The 21,290-nt window shown below is 35.5% G+C and overlaps 1 protein-coding gene across 8 annotated transcripts in view; it reads left to right on the top strand.

The window, feature by feature from the left end:
- LOC116168086 (LIM domain only protein 3) overlaps nucleotides 1-21,290 on the top strand; it is a 188,210-nt gene that overhangs the window by 57,937 nt on the left and 108,983 nt on the right. The window lies entirely within an intron of this gene.

Genomic DNA, 21,290 nt, shown 5'->3' with positions numbered 1-21,290 from the left:
TCATAGCTTTTTTTCAGGCTTTCGTAAAAATACTTGCCAAAAGTACCATATTTAGAACTTGATCAAGGTTATGGTTCGATAACAGGACAAAATAGTGTTGATATTAATTCCTTCGGAACCATAAGCTGTTGACTTGATACCACCTATGATTGTCGCAAGGATGACTTTTTTCGGCAATAGAGAATTTAAAACATTGAAATGGAATTATTTTATTAGGTTTATAAATTGATCAACTGGGTTACGTTTTGGCCATTTGAGTTAGGAATTGAATTTACAAAGAAGGTATTTCCGGATCATCAAAATGAGTTGTACAGTATTTGGAGATAAAACTTGCTTTAGCTCTTTCCAAAGTTGCTTACTATCGTTAGAATTACTCTTGTGCTTGAAAAAAGCTGTTTTTTCTTGCTTAACCATGAAGTTTACTTGGTTCCTCAAACCTTTTGTAATAAGACCAGTCAGTATGCGGTTTAGTTGTTTTAAAATTTTCAAGGCTTTATTCCTTATAAGTTTATTGCAATTTTGAGAGTTGTTGTTGTTCAAAGTTCATTCCGCTTAGTTAATAGTTCGAACGGAGGTGTACTTATTGACCAAGTGTAACATTTTCCAACACATAAATTGGACCTCATCATTCGCATTATCCATATGGAATGTATTTTGCCATGGAACTGGTTGTACGTCATTTTTAAATTGCGTTACTGTTCTGAAATTTTTGGGCTGAATTTTCGAAGATGAGTTTACCTGAATTGTCTAGAAATGATCTAAACAAATCGAATCGTACCCTTAAAAGCATAGAACGACACTTTCAAAACAAGCAATTTCGAATGAAGGGTATTGAATCAAAGAAACATACGTTACGTTAAATAAAAACGTAAATAAATGTGGAATTGTGACGTATCGGACCGCATTTTGCAGGTAAGCGAAACCAGTTCGAGCTGATAAGGCGTAAGTTTGTTAGTAATCGATACGCGTCGCGTTCCGGGTGTGCTGTGCGGTGCGTTACCAATTTTGTGCTTTTTGGACCATTATTCGTGTTTTAATTGTGGATGGCGAGATCAAAATCAACAGATATATTCAGTGCTCAAAATTCTTGGTTTACATCCTACAGCTTTTTTTTATTACGACAAACATGTAGAATTCCCGGTCTATGACGTTCTTGCACTATCATTAGAACCAAAACTAATTTTCGACCCGAATTTGTGTAAGAAGAGCAATATCAGAAAATGAGTGCGAGTTTTGCGTCAAGATATCGATTATGTAATTATGTATACTGTCACTACTGTCAGACTGTAGTGCATAAAATCCTCGTAAAATCCCATTGACGGTACCCATAATTTTGTAACATTGCATTTATTTAAACATTAAATCTGTGATATTATTACAAGTTATTGTTTGCTTACCATCATCTCACCATCTCGTTTATTTCTCCTCTACGCGGACATTTCAGAAATTGTCCGGATTTGCGGTTGAAAAAGTGAGGGGGTGGGAGATGTTCGAATTCAGTAGGTACTCCAAAAACATAAAATGCACGAAATCAAAAGTCCCCAACAAATTTTTCCTAGAAGAATTTTAGACTACAAATTGACCTATACCACCACATGTTTATTTAAAAAATCGATATCGATTTCACGCAATGATGAATATCAAATTTAATTAAAAACACTACCAGATTCCTCTAAAAAGTTCTAATAATGTTCATAGCGCATTGTTACTGGTTTCCTTACAAATGAAAAAATTAGAAATCTACAAAAGTGAGTTTTATACAATTTGAAAAGTAAAAGACATGCCCCAAAAGTACTTTCCTTTTAAGATTCGGTTTTAAGTTTAGCAAGTTCCAGTAAGCTACTGTGATAACTAGCATCAGCGAAGATTCTTCTAAATTTGGTGGCAAGTGGTCCCCGAACCACTCAAGAAAACTGTCCTTGTTTATTTCCCCATGGTAATCTGGATCATTTGTTTTTGAAGTAAAAATGAAAGATGCTACAGTAATAAAACCATTCATGTTTTCGGAATATAAAACCACATATCTTAAATAGTTATAAGATGATATTGTTCTCATTAATACCAGTATGTTACCCGCGTCCCCCGGTTTAATTTTTCATACGCTCGTCTTGCCATGACTTACATTTTGTTCCATTTTCAACTACCCACATTCCGTTCACTCTTGATAGTGCAATATTTGGTAACTCAATTAAACCTTCTCATGGATTCACCGGTCAACAACAAAATAATTTTTTTGCGCATGGTTTACATAATATATTCTGACTATAAATAAGCAAAAATAAATAAAAAGTGCGATTGGACATCGAAAATATTTGCTTTTACAAAAGTTATAGCGATTTGATTGAAAGCTTTCAGGGGCGAAAATTAAAGCTTGGAATCTTTGCTTTCTCTCAAATAAAAACAAATATGTTTTTCCCCGGTTAGTTTGCAAAGAGGATAAAAAATCCTGGAACAGTGTTATGGCATTAGTCCGTGACTTCCCGTTCAATGTTTCCTGGGAAACCATAGAGCTGAACCTCGAGCTGAACATGATGACGAGCTGACAGGATTTGGTTTTGCATCATCGGGTATAGAATCTCTAAAGATGCACAGGTTACATTCTCATTGAGACCAATTTAATTAGGATAATATGGGAGCTTATTCGGAATAATAAGGACAACACTTTCATCAAGACATAATGGAATTTGGGCACCTTACTAAAGCCAGTACGCTGGAAGTATGATGCAAGATCCTAGTTGCGGGGTTGATAAGAAAAACTTCTGTTGAATATGACAGAAAAAGCAAAACTGTTCCCTTTTTAAACATTTAGACTGTAAGACAAACAAATTATAAATGTAGGAACTTTACCTTTTAATAAATCATTCGTATGTAAGTACAGATTTTAGGTATTTTCATTTATTCGGTTTTTTGCATTTTTTTCACACAAAATCAAATACAGAACCTTTTTTCGTTCCAATTCTTATTTGTGGCTATATAAGCAATACAAATAAGGTATATAATATGTCCCATGAGCAAAAATGCTGTAGACCGGTGATTTAATAGCGTAAACCAATATTCGCTTACTTACTTTTCTTAAGGAACCTCTGGACCCATGAAATACGTCTTTCCCTTTTAGAACTTACAAAAGGGATTGAAGCGTAAGATGTTCTAAAATACAAACGTAAACTCAGGCGTAAACTACTTACAATATTTACACAAATATTAATTTAATATAATCTTTGCACAGTTTACATACACGCCTATCCAAATTCAACCATTCAACGTCTGTTTTAACTTACTGTGTTGGATCATGTCATAGATGGAGTTCCGAATAGCTGCTTGTGTGGAACCATCAACATTGCTAGCGGGTTTCATACATTGCCTTGTTTTTTAAAGACTTTCTAGAGGTTTGCCCGAATTAGAAATATGTGAAATAGAAGTCACCGTTTGCAGGCTAATGTTTAATGTATTCGCAACCGTGAAATGAAACTTGCTTTTATATTACAAAAGTAACCATACCCACCTCTTTTACTGCTGCGACTGGTGAAACTGGAACACCATTACCTCTTTCTCGTTCAAAATAACCAATAAGATAAGTTGCTTACTTTTTCTTGGTAAACCCGATGGCATTTTTGGGTTATATAACTTTTGGCGCAGTGAGATCTATAATTGTTCGTTATGAAACTTTTTATCGGCTGTGAAATAAATTAAATAACGCCATAAGCTAATGAAAACATAACAAATAACCTCGCAAATAACTAAAAATAATTCTTCAACAATCATAGCTGAAGTATCGTCATTACTACTTACACAATATCCAATAGACAATGTTAATAATTATCGCTTTGCAATTTAAAACCAGTGTTGAATATTCGTCCTGTCGAGGGTTGTGTGCGACTACTCGTAATATCGATGCTAATGTCCCTGATAGAAACCGAATCGATTATAAACTTTTAACAACCCCCTTACGGTTTTGTGAAAGGAGGTGCTGTACGCTGTAAGTAACCATGTTCATTTACTAAATGATTATAGGTTTAAATCCGTGCTTCTCTCAGAACGTATGGCGGAGCCATAAGGGTCTAAAGAAGTATATATATTGGATAGTTCGTCTGATGTAAAAGCTTTCGAATCCATCATCCATTGGTGATTTGTTTGCAGGTAGGGGTCAACGATTTGATGATGTTCTTACAACACTTAACACGATCCGATTAAGTGACATGTCTTAAAACAATGCCTAATGCCTAGAATGGACATTTTCTACAGAATTGAAACGGATATAATCGAACTGTTGCGGGTTCCAAGTATTATCGCAAATGGAAAGCGAATCAATTATCGCCCAATAAGGTGACATCGGAATGCGTACGGAATATAATGAATCGCTTAAAATCCCAACCAATATAATCCCCGATCTCGATTGTGTTCGAGACCTCGATAAGTTATATTGCTTCCGCAGATAGGTAGGGTAGTGGATGGCATTTTCAATATGCTTATATTCCTTATATAACGTGCAATAAGTGCGTTTGGAACGTTCTTTGCTCTGGTTTTTATTATTAATACCCTATCCGCCAATTCCGCAATTATGAAGAGCATGCAACCCGACTGGCTTCCTCGAAGTGCCAGACGCTGTGAGAACAATAATGACTTACAACAGTGTATGGCCGTGATGAAGTGCTCTTCATGGTAATTTTAAACCTTACCAGATGTAACAAATGTAACAAGCAGCATGCACCAAACTACACACTTACTTATAATTAAAGCTACAAATTGAATTCGCCGCCTTAATAATACCACCCCATTTACGAGCATAATAGAGTTTGGAATACAAATAATTGGCTATCTTGCTGAGATACCTCATTTTGTTTTTTGCTCCGTTTCAGATCCTCCAATTACTGCTTTAATTTATTATTTAATATCACATTTTCCTCATAAACGTTATTAATTACTTTTCGTCCTTTATAACATTCCATAATATATAACACAAAAATGCCCTAGCACCTTCATTAATTTTCCCTACCGCGTGCCTCCGTTTATAATATATGCCTAACCTCTCCCCAGAAGTCTCAATTCCAATTAAGTGTTCTTTTTGTAACCTGAATAGCACATGAGCGTAGCAATCTTCAACAATAATGAGAGGCGAGTCGATCCGTATTTTGGCTCTAATTAAACCTCGTGCCAAGATGTTAGAATGTATAATGAAGCTATGTTAGTTCTGTCCGAAGTGAGGGGGAATCGCTTCCAAACACCAAACGAAGCCGATTAACTCTTGGGGGACGAGAAGGAGTTTCGTAATGACGATCTCACCTACTCTTACACATTACCCTCATTAATTTTATTTTAAGCTGAAATTGAAACTGCGCGCTGTAGTTATTAATGTAGATGATGATAATCAAAGCGAAAAAGTGTTTGCAATAAGTATAGTGTTTGGCGATAATTGGCATTTATAATGGATATTTTAATAATGCGTGGGTACGTGTCGTAATTGGTAGGCACCATATTTAAACGTACTGTATTAATTACACGTACTTTAATTAATGTCATTGTGCTTTGTATCATTTTAATTACATAACTGCCCTGTCTCGTATAGTTTACAAGACTTAGTAAAAGCATACAGTTTCCATTTCGCTAAATAAATGGAAACGGTAAAGTGATTATTTTTATTGTTTTCTACGAACAAGCAATTTAAACATTTAGATTACAGTGAAGAAGAACTCTAGTAACTAAAAACGTTCGGTAACTGCCGTGTAATTCGATTTGGAACACTACAAGGCTTTCTAAATTGAATTTAGGGGTTGATTATAACTGCATTACAGAAACCGATAACTTTGGCTATTGATACTGCAAACTTCGGCTATTATTTAATTTTTCCTAAAACAGAACGCTATTAGTTGGCCTCGTTATTCAAGCCATACGTTCAATTTTGATTTTTGTATTTGTCGAGATGCAGGGAGGTAACGACCGACTTTGGTGCACCCTTTCTTAAAGTTAGAAGTAAGAAAATTCTAATGTCAACGAAATTTGATATGCGGGTTGTAATGGGGTCTATCAAGCCGACACTAAACCTATCCTTACCGTTGGCAACTCTGAGAAAAAACTACGAACAGAGCCACCTACCTTTCAAGTTGAAACAATTGACGTTTCGCGCCACTTTTGAATTTGGATGGCAGTCGGCTCGATATGAGTGGCACGAAATTGTATGATAAATCTCAGGCACGAATGAACTCCTACGTTGTGTAATCAGTTCTTGTACGTGTAGGGAGGTGATACATAATCGGGAAGGGAATTAAATGAAAGACAGAACTTTTGTGCGTAAGAAATGACAATAACAAATGAATATATTACGCAGACAACAAGACCATACCAGGGAAACCTTCTACGGGACAAAAACCCCGGCATAGGCCACACAAATACATGAATTAAATCACCTACAGCAACGAAATGCAAGAGAAAGTACACATAAATAAAACATCTCAAATTGTATGATAAATCTCAGGTAATCGAATCAAATGCAATTAAACAAATTCATAAAAACAAAAGACATGGGACATCATAAATGCAGTGGAAAACATAAATCAATGTAGTGTTCGTTGGAAAATGCGCCAAAAAAGAAGCTTTCACTGGCAACACGTACGAAGAGGATTGTCGGTCCCGCAAATCAACGAAATTAATTAAAAACTAAAAAGGTTCATTAATAATAAAACAGTTTTAACCCTCTTCGACCACCCACCACCGCCACGCCATCCGCGAAATTGATGCCAGACGCTCGGATAAGTTATTAGCATATCTTATAATCCCAATATCAACAATAATAAAAACTATGACAGACAAATCTTAATTGCGTTTAACTCAGAATAAAATAGCGCATTTAGAAAAAATAGAAAATTGTGTACAATTCCAAAATGGCGCCACTTCAGGTATGTACGGAAGCGGCGCCATCTTGAAATTATTTTATTTCATTTCTCTATGGTCGATTATGGTTGTATATTCAACGGCAAGTTTAAAAACTTCTAACGAGCGGGGTACGTGAATCACCCTGTATAGACCAAAATCCCTACATTACATATATTATTTCGATGCACAGCCTTGGACACGAGGCGAACAAATTCTGCATTGTAACTCGCAGATTCGATTTCAGCAGCAGAGTCCTTTTAGTCTAAAACTGCTTGATGCTAAAATGGGACATTAGCGTTGTTAGCACATTTCTTCATTCAGCCACCAGTAGCGTTTTCTGGGTTTACAGTGAAGTGAGTAATTAATTATGAGCATTTATGTATGACTATTTGTCGATTTTCGGTCGTAGTGTCAACTTTCATCAAGACTACCACCGTAAGCTCGACGATTAACGAATAATTGGAATAACGTTCTTTTGCTGGTGCCGCACGATTTGTCTACATATCTTCGGATCTTTGCTGCACTTCAGCTATGAATATTATATGATATCAAAAGCTCCAGCTCAATAATGCTGCCACTTCTCAATAAATGCAATGCAATTTGGACGTTACTTTTGCGTTGAACCGAGCATTTCGTCGGCGTTACTATTGCGGCACATTTTTGATATGTAATCGATTTTAGAATCCTCCCCATTAAGAGTATTTGTCTTATTTTAGTTCGTATCAAATTAAGACCAGGATTGTGTAAAGGTTTATAAAAAAACCACCGAATTTAAACTTGCACTAAATTGCGTAGTTCTAAAACTGGGGGTATAATTCCAGAATAGAGTGAGCTTAAAGTTGTAAGGGAACTTGATGCAAAGCTTAAGAGTGTGGAGCTGACCCTGAAGCTTGAAAGTCTCGAGTTACAAGCTTCCAATTAAACTCCAGTATCTCTGTTAGACAAGACACGTAATTAGCAATAGTTTGTAGTTGTAACAAGAGCTCGCTTGTTTGAGTATTCCTAACGGTGGTGGTTATTGAGAGGAGCTTTACACTTTAATAAGAGCTGCAACTGCCGACTGTTACCGTTTCCTCTGTTAGCTTTACGCTTTTATATACGCCATTATTCTCGGAACAAATGGATTTTGTGCAACTTCGGCATAATTTAATGACAGCAGGATACAATCGAAATTGGATCTAGATTTCTGCTGCGATCGGCGGGGCGCAAAATGCTATCTTGACGGGGCGCTATCGGTGTTGGCAATAACATGCAACAGGTACTGATATGGGGTGGCTCCGAATTAGTCCCATACCCGACGATTAATAAGGGCCGTATAGTACATAAAGAGAGGCAGATCGACCCCATTCGTTTTACCTGCCGTGCAGCTGCTCTAACAAATAACTTTTCCGACGTTGCTAAACGCTTCTTACCTCAGTCGTTTTATTCAATAAAACCGTCGCATTTCATGGTTAAATGGATTACCCACATCGGCCGGTTTCCAGTCAACGTAATTTGTTGAACTGTTAGTTTTTTTATCCATCGAATCAAAGAAATTGAAAAAGCTCCCGAGGAATTACGCCTGGGTACTATTTAGTTCAAGTCGGAATGCATCTATCAATGGAGGCGTAATATTAATTACCTTGCAATTACATCCAATCTTTATTAACCGAAATCAATGAGAGAGATTCGCCAGATAAATAAAACCGTTCTTTCCTTTGTTTATTGTTACAATGAAAACTGCAATCATTGTATATACACGTTATATACAATCGTCTGTCACAAAGACTAAAAAATCGCAGTTGATCGTTTTAACACTGTCACGCGATATAGTATTAATTTACTGCACAGAAGATACCTTGCTTCATACAGAAACTACAGGACTTTTAATTCATATCGAACCACCGATTGTAATTTGTAATTTGGTAAAAAATTGCAAAAAACAATTGCATGAGTGTTAGGGACTAGGGAAGTTTAATAGATTTACTTTAGTTTTAGGTACTTGATTTTTCTACCAAATTTCTATTAACTCTTAATCCACAATCAATTTAAAATGGCCATGTTTTTTCTTAAAGATTCAAACATTTAATTGTATATAAATGAAAAAAAAATTACCTCTTATACGACGGCTATTTTGCAGGTGACAGTGGTAAGTGGTAACAGGATGGGGTTGGATACAATCCTCCATCAGTGACAATAAATTAAGGAAGATAGGTGACGGATCGTGGCCATTGGAATCTTACCGACGGTAGCACAAAACTTCTTTGAATTTTCAAATAATGCAACATTTCTGGGAACGCTCTTTTTTGGTGTATCTTTATATTTTAAAAGTTACGAGCAAACCACCATTTTTTTGGGGGTTAACGAGTTTGACCAATACATTGGAAACATTGGGTTAGATTATAACAAGTTGAAGTGGATATTTAAAAAAAATACATCATTTGCTCCATACTTTTGGGTTACTCCTGAAATGTCTATCTAAAATAGACACTTAAAGTTTCTTTGAAAAATAAAGCAATACGAATTCTCCGTGTGCTAATAATGCAACATCTACGTGGTGAAATGGGAATTATTGGGTTGGGGTGCAAATATTCTGGATCGAATAGCTTGGTTTAGAACACACAACGTTCAAGGTGCGAATTAACCGGCGTGCCAATTTTGACGCAAAGTATCCGCATACAAAAAATTAGAAATAGTTAGGTAGTTATTAGATGCATACACTCCACTTCAAAAACAAATAGAATGATTAAATACGTAATGCACCTGATAAGTAATTTGAAATAACATGAGACCAGAACAAGAGAAGTCAAACATTTGTTGGTGTTGTAAGATACCAATATAATTACTCAAATACTTAGCGATACTTTTGAAATTCTATTTCACTCTAAAATCCATGTATGCAAGTGCAGTGTAGCTTACACACTTTACCTCGCATAAAAACATTTTAATAGAATCCCCTTGTGTTGATCATTGGCAAGATTAAAAAAAAAAGTTTTTCTACGGTAAATCGGAATACTATGACCAGAATGCATTACAGAATAAATACATTACTTAATATTTTGCAGATTTTTCAGCTCTGTAGATTCAGTTAAAGAAACTCAATACATATGAAACATGGCGACGAGTATTTAAAAAATCATTTACTTATGCGATTTTTTTAAATGTTTTCCAAGACCTCATTACCGGACTGTAAACCATTATTCAAGAGCTACTCAGTGATGAATCACACGCGAGGGTTACCATTTATAATTTTTAAGGGATGGTGCAAGAGGTGACAATACCAAGGTTCTTTCAGGTACTATGTTTGTTCCTTCGCCGTTCCATCGACACGATTTCGGGAATTCTCGATATTACTTTAGGTTTCCAATATATTCCCAATAAAAAACTTTAAGCAGACATACTGTATAAACCTATAGAAATTCTGTAGAACAAGTATAAATGTTTAATTTATTGGACTTTCATCACTATCGCTTGAAACGGGTGGTTGCTTTAGAATTTCAAAACTTTTATTTTTCACTTTGAATTTTTTTAATTTATTTTTTTAAATTTTTATTTGCCTTTATTTTTGAGTGGGCGGGGTTTCAGCCAAGGCTGCTCTACCAACCCAATCCACTATACATTGCCAACCCACTATACATTGACAACCCACTATACATTTTGTTCAACATAGATATATTGAATAACGAATTTCTCTATTTTTTGTATATCAACCTTATGCATATTTTATGTTGTCGTACAGCAAATTCTCTTTTCAAATATCGTAAAAAACCTAGGTATTGCATTTGAAAAACAAAAGTGGCACCGGAAGTGATACCGGAAGTTTAATTATCCGATCAGATAGATCGTAATGTCACATATAAAATTAGATTTAACAAATTTTTCGTATCTCGCCAAATAAAAAAGATATTGAGGTGACCCTCTCATCTCGAACGCACTGTATATTCAAAATTTACACGTTGAGCGCCAGTTCTACCTTATAGACGAGGTCTACAATGTATGATTCGACCTACCACAAAGCAACTGGTTCAATACTAGTCGATGTAGTAGTACCTATAGTTCAATAGTGCAAATGTGATTGTAATGTGTGGAGATTTCTCAGTTTTTTCCTATCTTCTTCTACAGTTTTGGTCCGATTGTTTTCAACTTGGTGTCTTCGAAAAGATCTTGTAAACGCTCACAATTCCTGCTTGACGGATTTTTGATTTTATTCCTATGGGCGAAATTAATTACCATTTGCAAAGCACGCGTCTTCGAGGGGCAATCCACTTTGGGCGCCCAAAAGTTTCATAGAGCTCTAATCGCGGTCTCTCTTTCCCGTGTCGCCATTAGAAGCTCAAGCTATGAGAGGTACTCCAAATCCACCAAAATGCGAATTGCGAGTGAAGGGGATCGATTTCACATGAGGACTTTTGATAATTTGTTCCATTAAATTTGGCTGCTCGTAACAGAACAGTGTGACATTGAAAATTTAGGCATTTCATTCACATTTTTATTATAAAGAGTCGATTATCTACAGAATGTGCCGGAAAAATATGTAAATGTACAGCGATTTCTTTAGAAAGAATAACTGTTTTAAAGTATTCCTACAGCTAAAAGTTTTTGAAACACGGCGGCGACAAATCCCTTCCGATAAATACATTTTGTGGCCATTTCTGCGTTAAAATTTAGATGACGATCTTAATATAAAGCAGAAAGTGGAATAAATAATGTCGAAAGTGCATAATTGTATGTCATAATTTCCTCCGCAAAATAATCCGCAAACGATCTATATAAAGCTAATATTATAACGAAGCTACTTTGTCCAAGGCGGAAGTTTGCATCTATATGAAGTTTGTTTGCGCTTGTACGGTCTAATGGACATAACGTGAAGCTTCAAACTTCTAGAATGCATTAACAGCCTTATTATACACCATTAGCCCGAACAAATGACAGCAATAATCGTTAATATTTGGAAGCTGGAATAATGGCCAGCAAACGCATTTGGCACCACCACGTCCAACTTCATAACCATCGCGTCGTGTCGCGGCGATCCATCGGGAACGCGGCCAAACTGAAAATTTAATGTCAAATTTGTCGCAGTCTTATTTATCACTACGGGCTTCCTCCTACCCGTCCGATAATAATGTGTGTTCAGTAGGCATGATTTCTTATCGGCGCTAAAATGTACACATGCTTTACGACATCGAATGACCGAAACGTGTCTTAAGCGTGACCGGGACTGCGCCCCTAATCTTAGGGTTACGCTACGCCACACGTCGAACTTCCGTGTGTAAACATCTTCACGGTAATTATGTTTACGATTCTAAGAAAGCACCTGAAGCTGTCATAATTGCCATTGCTTAATTACGTAATAACTTACCGCCACTACGACTAATTGCTATACCACTTCAATTTCCGATAATTATCCTATTCGCGCCATACCGTCTGCTTGTATAATTTAGCGAACTTTGACTTGTGCTTTTCTAAACGAAAGTGTACAATGAACTGAACGAGAATTATGTACACATTTTTAACAATATAGCAATAGCTTTATACCTGAATTTCTTTTGACATTCCCATAACGACGTGTAATAGGCATAGGCATTTAGCACTGTTTGTTTTTTATGTGTATCGCTTCTGACGATTTATTTTCACAACTACAATTTAGAATAGAAATCAATTCCGTGAAATCACCCGGTATAATATCATTGCGTGGGATTGCAGAAATTTTTAACAGTCCCACACAGCGGGTGTGACCTACTTTGCATTAAAATGTTGATGGGGCATGTACGTTTTAAATATCATTTTAGGATTTATTTGCGCCAAACGGGGTAGTTATGGAAGATAGCCCCGTCAGTCAAATAAAGTGTAAAAATATACCTAACTCATTGCAATTTTTTTTTCCCAGCAGGATGAACTTATCAGTGAGTCCAAAAATCTCGAAATTAACAATCATGCTCAGTAAGGTTGTAACTTGTAAAGGTACCCTGCATATGGTCTTTTTACCACTAGCTAAACCATTCTGTTTCGAGTGAATAATAATAATGATATAACTAATAACCAATAAGACTTGATATCTATAAATAGCGCAACAAGAGTCAATACATAAGTTGCTGTATCGCAAAACCGTTTCTTATACATATAAAATGACTTTTGTTGATTAATTGCTCTATTTTTAATTACGATCTGTTGTTTGTAATAAAATTTTTATAATTGGAAGTTTTCTACTCTACTGGTTACCGATTTTCAAAATACAATTTGAAATTGACGCAAGGTCTGATGAAATTGAATTTTCGAAATCGATAACTAGTAGAACACTTCCATTTATAAGTATTTTATTACAAACCTATATAAAACTACTTACAAATTACGAGACGAGAATTTATTGTAGAGCATGCTCGTTACAGGTCGGTCCTTTACAAATTTCGAACATTTTCGAATTTTCCTTTAAAGTGAAGGTTTGGATTTATACACAATATAACATTACATATTATGTTGTGCCTCCAAAAGCATCTTTGGTGATGTTTGTGTCAAAAGCAATTGAGAATAGCCTCAATTCCACATTTTGAAGCAAAATGTTTCAAAAGATTACATGTATTCAGCGCATTTTAACTTCAGGATTGGATAAATGTTTTTCCAGATTCCAGAAATTTGGTTGACTGTGCGTTAATTTGTGCGATGTTGAATTTTTCGGAATAATTTTAAATTCAACTTAATTTCCCAAAAGGGGATCATCTCGTAGTCAGAAATACTGAATTTCGAGATAGGCTCTCACAACAAATTGAAATAATGGAGCTATAGTGGTTAAATGACTAGCAAAAAATGTATTAATTACAATTCGGCCATAATAAAAACCAGTGTGTACAAACTTTACCTCACGGAGTATCGACGAAATTAAAATTTTACTTTTAACTAAAGGTCAGTTTTCTCACACAAGTTGCTGTGGAGTGACAATTTCACTCACACTCGAAAATTAAGAACCTATCTGAATTTGTGAGAAAACCTCACCGGAGGTCTCGTATACGTTTCGACTAGCAATCAAGGTTCTTGTGCGAGCATTGTCGTAAGTTGACTAACGGTGATTTTTATACCTAGACAATGATGCCACTGGTGTCAGACAGTAACTTGCGTGAGAAAGCTTGCCAGTCTATTCGCGCCTTTAGCCGCAGGTTTTCTGAGCTCAGAAGGGTGCTATTGCCAAAAATCTACAATCAGATATATAACACAAAAACAAAATAAACAGGTTTGTTTTGCTGGTTCGAATTCGTGTTTATTGTTAGACGATTACAAATCAAATCATAAATTCACATTCTCTTTCCACAAAATAAAATAAAATTAAACTGCACAAGGCAAGGGAAAACCAAATAAAATTAGAGTTTTGTACAAGGTTTATATCTAGATCTGAAATGTCAATGTTTTAAATTTGAATCAGTTTTTAGCAAAAAGGGGATCAACTCGTAGTCTGTGAAATTATCAATATCAAAATAGGCTTCTTTATAAATCTGCCCTAAAAAGAATTTAAAATTTCCGGAAATGGAAACAAATTCTCTACACCGTTTCACACGGATTTCAGAGCGCATTTTAAAGTATTTAGTCTCAAGCGCTTCTAGAGCTTTTTTCAAATGCTCCTTGAGAACTCTATAACGCTATTGTAGAGCAATCTGTCTCTCTTCTATATCACTTTAGATCTGTTGAACGGTTATTTTTCAACTACTTTAATTACTTATACTTGAAATAGCTGTACCGTCAACAGTGTAACACCAACCAGACGTTTATTTTTAAATAATATCCTTTCGCATTGATATAATAGTGAAATCAGGATCACGATACGAGCATAAATGATGAAAAAAAAACAAATAACTGATCTCGATCCTGCTTTTCAGTACCGAGATTTCATAAATGGAACAATCTGGTTTTATACTACCAAAATAATGTACAGCTATTGGATGCAGGTTTTTAATACCGAACACTCTTTGTTTTCTGCTACTTCTAATAATATGTTTACCAAATGAACAAGCATGCTGCGTAAAATGCATGAGAAAGCGGTTTCCATTACCCCATTCTGGGGTGTCGTTAATACTGAAGTGGGAATAAAGAAAATTCGAGTGAAATAATTTAGAAAGCACGCCGGAGAAAGAAAAATAATCGAAACAATCAACTTTCAATTGAAATAAATTGCGAAACCAATTCCGTAATGAAGGAAAGTTAATTTGGAAAATAAAACAGGCGAACGGGAACGTTGTTGTATCGAAATTGCAGAATATAAGAAATTGTTGAAGTGCTTGACTTATTCCAGTGTTTTCCAATATCACAGTGGATACACATAATTTTTTTTTGGGAAACGCATATTGATAATGGAAAACTGGGAATTGCGGTTGCACAAGTTTAGATTAAAACGACGGAAAAGCGGCTGTCGCCAAACCGTCGTCCGCAGACAACATTGTAACCGGTTATTTTTTATATCATCCAATTTTTATGAGACATTTTAAATTAAATTTGACTGCAGAGGGTCGTTCATAAAAGTAGCAATACTGAGATTTATGTTTATGCGACGTAGTGTGGGTTTTTGATTTCGGTCGAATACGTCCAGGTCCATTTAACAAAATTGCACACAATCTCCATGGTCCCCTTGTAACTTTTACGGCGACCAAACTAAAATTAAATTTCCGCAAGAAACTATAGCAAACTTCATTTAGTTAAAGTCTCAGATCCGCTTGCTATGTATGCGCTCGTTTTCGGGCCGTAACCGAAATGAAAAATTCAATTTACTCTATCTCGTTAAATCTCTTAGAGTGCTAAAATGGAATAGTCTTGTAGGTGTGCGGAAAAGGGTACAGGCGTACTACGCAACAGATATTGCAATATTGTTAATTGGCGGCCAGGAAAGCAATTAGAAATCGGCAGCTGATTGATCGACTTGCTGACGAAACAAACACGAGATTTAATTTCTCCTCAAAGGGTTTACGTTTTATCAAATTTTAATTAAACCCAATTGTTTATCTAAAGCTTTTGAAGCATGCGCTTTATCCAATTAATTACCGCCCCCGTAATTTCGAATACAAAAGCATAAATCGGTATTTGCCTCAAACGACTTCTCCGACACAAAACGAATATGTACCACCCGTAAAAACGCAACTGGTGTTTAAACAACGACGTAAATCAAAACCCACCTTCGATTAATTAGCTGTAAATTATCGAATAGAGACGGAGCGTGCATGAAGTATGATATTGAAATAAATTTTCTCCGTAGGGAGTAACCGCAACCCGGGAGCCCAAGTATTCACATTACTTCGCGGATGTAATTAGACATATAAACACTGCGGGATGTTCACCCACGGCTTCGTGCCGCTACCAAACGAACTACAAATTTTCACCCGAACTGCTCGACATCATTCCGCTTCAAATTGAAATTGCTTTAATCCATTGAAATTAGTCGGTTACCTTTACTGTGCATATAATTAGTTCGCAACAATAATCGTTAATTAAGGATTAATTGCCTGCCGTTATCGCACTATTCCAGCTCACGTTTTGACTTTGAGGTGGTTGTAGGACTTCATGGAGTGTGTTGCTACCCTTTTTTAGAAGACGACATTATTCATTAGTTCAAATATATTTTTTTAATCCTCTCTATGCTTTTGCGAAATTTGCACCATTTTACACTATTTGAAAAAACTAAATCCAAGTGGATGCTCTTATTGGGTGTTCCGCTCATATTCGAACCGTCTTTCAACGCACAACCATAAGTTGATGTATGAAATTAGATACTTAAACAGAAGTACCCTCCTCAAACTTCAATTACCTGCTTATTTTTAACATGTTAGTCTCGACCTCAGTCTCTACTAATATAATCTACCGTATTAACTTGCGGAAACGCAAATATTCATTATCTTATCATACACGCAACGTTCCCAGGTCTCTAAAAAGTAGTCCTAGTAAAACAAAACTATTCCACTTTCCCAATAGGCAGGTGAAATTATCAATTATGGTGGATCGGTTCTGGTTGGAGTAGGTTTGTTAAACGTTTATCCACACCTTCTTCCAAAACTACCCAATTTACAGTCCAAAACTAGAGAGTAGTAATGTTGGAAATAGGATACTAAATTCGTCAAATGAATCCTACCATATACCATGGAAAGGCTCCTTGATTTACTGTTTCTTTGATTCCACTTGGAGTATGACGTGTTGCATTGGCAGGAGGAGAAGTCGAGTCGGTTATATGTGCTTTATCCCCAGAATTCGATAGCCAAAAGACAACAGAAAATAAATAATAATTGTCCACCTACTTACTTCCATTTATACTCTCTGGCCGAAATGGAGAGCTGTATACAATACATTGGAAACTGATTAAATAGTATGTTGCATTTATTCGGCCCTTGTGATAAATATAGGAGCTAATGTAAACTATAAAACAAACGGACAAATAGGAATCATTTTTTTCTTTAGCTATCCATGAGGTGTTCGCCTCGCATCAATAGCTAAAGAGAAAAATAAATGATTCCTATCTTCCCGTTTGTTTTAAAGTTTACTCCTCCCCCTACATTAAATCAGTACTTACGTATTTGTTATCTATCTACCTATTTTGAAACATAAATGGCTATTTTTATGTCATATGTTCAGTTCATTCGAAATAATCAAGAATTAGAGCATTTGCGTTACAAATGCGCAACGAAGACGTACAGATACCATATTTCACAACTTCTGAAGTCCAAGCATAAGTTAATCTTCTGGAACAATTATTTTAAAAAAACTAAATGTTCAAATTTTAAAAGAACTACATATCGTGGTTATAGGGTGATTCAAAATGACTGCAGACAGTTCGAATTTGGCGCTCAAAATGCTAGTGTTTTTTACTTCAGGAGTTGGCGATCATGGTTTTCCCCCAATACATAAATCACAGTAACTACAATCAATTGGCGTCAGTTATTTTACATGTGTTTTTATTTTCGAACCTTGCAAGTCCAACATTTTGCAAAGATACGTGCATAAGAGAAAACACCTCTAAAAAAAGCCTGCGAGTCACTCTGTAAATGGGCACAAGCCTGTTTGGGGCCCAGAACAAGAGGGGGGCAATATAAATATAACACACTTTATAAGGATTATATATATAACCCCAGTTTTTAGTTAAAACCGTACCCCTTGAACATGATGGCGCAACACGGTTCGAAGATGGTGCATGGTCGCACCAATGCTTCTATGTAAAGTTAATTGTAAAATTTTTCAGTTTCAATCTAAACATTCTACTACCATTATTGAGGGTTAATAGGGTAAACGCCTAACAAAGAATATCCAAACCAAGAGTATTTGTTAAATAACTGAGCGTGGATCCCTTCTTCCAATGAAGCTGTTGGTGGTTTCAAAAGCCACCCACTTAATATTAATTATTTGCAAGCTGAGTGAGTAAATTGTAGTATCCTTAAAACCATTGGCTGCAGTTTGTACACATGCGGCACCATAAAGCTATCCTACTTGGAGAATAGTGCAACAGTTCTTGTTGCATACTAGGGGTTGAACTTTTCTTCTTTTACTAAAATGTTGAAACAAAATTCTGCACCTTCTTTAAAAAAATAAAGTTGATTATTGTTTTGCCATCGACTAGCCCAAATATAATAAATTTGATCTCTTTTGGGGGTGTGCTTACTGCAAATCTCTCCTTTTTGCCTTTCTAAAATTAAATTACAAAAATCGATTACCCTTGGCCTAAAATTAATGCTGTGTGTAATGGTATACGGTCAAAATACGACCCAAACAGTCACCTACTTAGCTATCTCAAATTACAACCTTAATTTCGTTCTATTTTTAAATTTCTCTCAGGGCACGACTGGGTTCTGATCCAAACAGAAAATCCTAACATTGACTTAAAGCCTTTATAAATTTGGAAGAGCCGAAGGCCCCAATCAAATTCAGTAAATTTTAATTGAATCACAAATTCAAAATCAAATTTTGAATTGAAATTAACACTCTAATGAAAAGCAATAATCTGATAGAAAAATAAAACTCTGTCTGGATTCAAATTCAAATTGAAGCATACTTGATTCATAAAAAAAGAAATTACAAGAATTTATTCCAGCTAACAATGCTTTTTTGAACAGTTTTGATTTCCCGTTCCGTTTCTTTGATAATGCCAGATCCTTGTCGCATTAAGAACAAAACTCCGCTAATTGTCTTTCATGTTATTAAACTCGAACGAAAAGTTCACGTAAAAACTTTGTTCTTATATGGACAGTAGTTGCTCGCTTCGAAAATTGAATACGGGAATAAAATTTTTTTACTTGGACCAACTGGTCTCCTCGGTAACTAACACGCGAACCCCCACTAATTGTTATTAAGGAGTTCACCCCTTTTTTGACATCATGTGTAAGAAGTTAAGAACTAAGTCCGCCATCTTTTTTAATGTGGCCATGTGGGATTATTCTCTTCATTAAAGCTGTGAGTAAGCTATCCCTGGTCATAAAATGACATCATGCTGCCATAGTAAATGAAACGAAATAGACCTCTTAAAAAAGTTTAAATAAACCTGAGATAATCCATCGCTATCGTGTCACCGCAACATCCTACAGTATTTAAGAAACAAAGGGCCATTGAATTTGAAACCATACATAAAAACCGACCATTTCCAACACGGCTTAAAATTTTATTACGGAAATTCCACCACAAATGACATTTTTCAGACAAAGTAACCATTTAAACCCCTACAACTTACAATAATATTCAAAACTCAAACTTTACCCTTAAATAAAAAATATCTATCATTTATTACTGGTGGTTTGGGTATGGTTATTGAGGTTACTGAATTTTTAAGGCGTAGCTCCTACACGAAACATTTTAGACGTTGGTTTAGTCTCTTCTTCTACAACAAAGTTTAAATGGTGTATCGTCAATTGTAATTTTTGGTGGCATAACAAGTGTAGCCCTGTATGCGACCGCGTTGGCAAAAAGGCCATGCATTTGAACTTTTTTAGCTTACTAGCATGTGCTAGGTAGCTATTGCGATAGCTGTTTTTTGAACATTTCAAAATTTCATCAAATGTCGACGTTTTAGACCATTTTAAGCAACTTTTATAGAATAAAATTTTTTTCCGTCCGTACGTACGTTTGTTGGCAATTTTCTGAGAAAACGGCTCGACGGATTTTGTTGAAATTTTGTATATATGTTTTAGGCATACCGAACAGAAAAATAACGGGCCGGATTTTTGAAAAAAAATTTTGGAGCGCCGTAACGGCATCGAACTTTTTTTTTCAAATAGCAACCTAAAATTTTTATTCTATTATTTGGAAGACCTTACTTTCCTGTGTACAACCTACAAAAAATTGGGCCGGGTTATATTATCAAAAAACGGAGAAAAAAATTGTCAAAGTCAAAAAATTGTGTTGCATATGTGCAAAACGCAACGATCTTGTTTCTGAAGCAATTTAAACGAAATTTCTATGGTAAGTCCCTTTAATAGCAAACAAAATTCATGCGCAAAAATTGTGTTGCGCATGCGCAGAAATGCAATTTTCTTATTTATGGAACAATTAAAAACGAAATTTGGATGGTAGGTCCTCCTAATAAAAGAAAACAAAATGCATGCGCAAAAAATCGAGTTGCGCATGTGCAACATCCAACTTTCTTATTTATGGAGCAATTTTAACGAAAATTGGATGGTAGGTCCCTCTAATAAAAGCAAACAAAATGCATGCGCAAAAATCGTGTTGCGCATGCGCAGAAATGCAACTTTCTTATTTATGGAACAATTTTAACGAAATTTAGATGGTAGGTCCTTTTAATAAAAGCTAACAAAATGCATGCGCAAAAAATAGTGTTGCGCATGTGCAACATCCAACTTTCTTATTTATGGAGCAATTTTAACGAAATTTGGATGGTAGGTCCCTCTAATAAAAGCAAACAAAATGCATGCGTAAAAAATGCACCTTTCTTATTTTTTCCGTCTGTATGTACGTACGTACGTTTGTTGGCAATTTTCTGAGAAAACGGCTCGACGGATTTTGTTCAAATTTCGGATATGTATATTAGGCATACCGAACAGAAAAATAACGGGCTGGATTTTTGAAAAAAAATTTTGGAGCGCCGCAATGGCATCAAACTTTTTTTTTCAAATAGTAACCTGAAATTTTTATTGAGTTATATGGAAGATCTTTGGTTTCAGCTAGGAAGCTATTCTGTCAAGAATTTGACACCTGGTTTAAAACTTATATAGAGAAAACTACATAGTACTATTTCAGCGCAACATCGCTCATCCCTTTCTATTCTTGGAAATTGTGAAAAGCTCAAAATTTAAGTTTTTGTTCTTAAATTACAAATAAAAGTTCTGAAATATGTATATGCATCGTATATGATATTATGAGGTAAGAGCACAGTACCGAAACGTGGGAGGTCTGCTATCAGAAAAGAGTAGTTCTCCTGGGTACAGAGTATGTAATATTTTTCGGGAAGCTATTATCAAAGCAACCCCCTTTCACGAAAA

Source organism: Photinus pyralis, unplaced genomic scaffold (assembly GCF_008802855.1).
Source record: "Photinus pyralis isolate 1611_PpyrPB1 unplaced genomic scaffold, Ppyr1.3 Ppyr1.4_LG4, whole genome shotgun sequence".
NCBI classification, from domain to species: Eukaryota; Metazoa; Arthropoda; class Insecta; order Coleoptera; family Lampyridae; genus Photinus; species Photinus pyralis.
The sequence above is the reverse complement of the archived record's forward strand: the minus strand, read 5'-3'. Positions and strand labels throughout refer to the sequence as shown.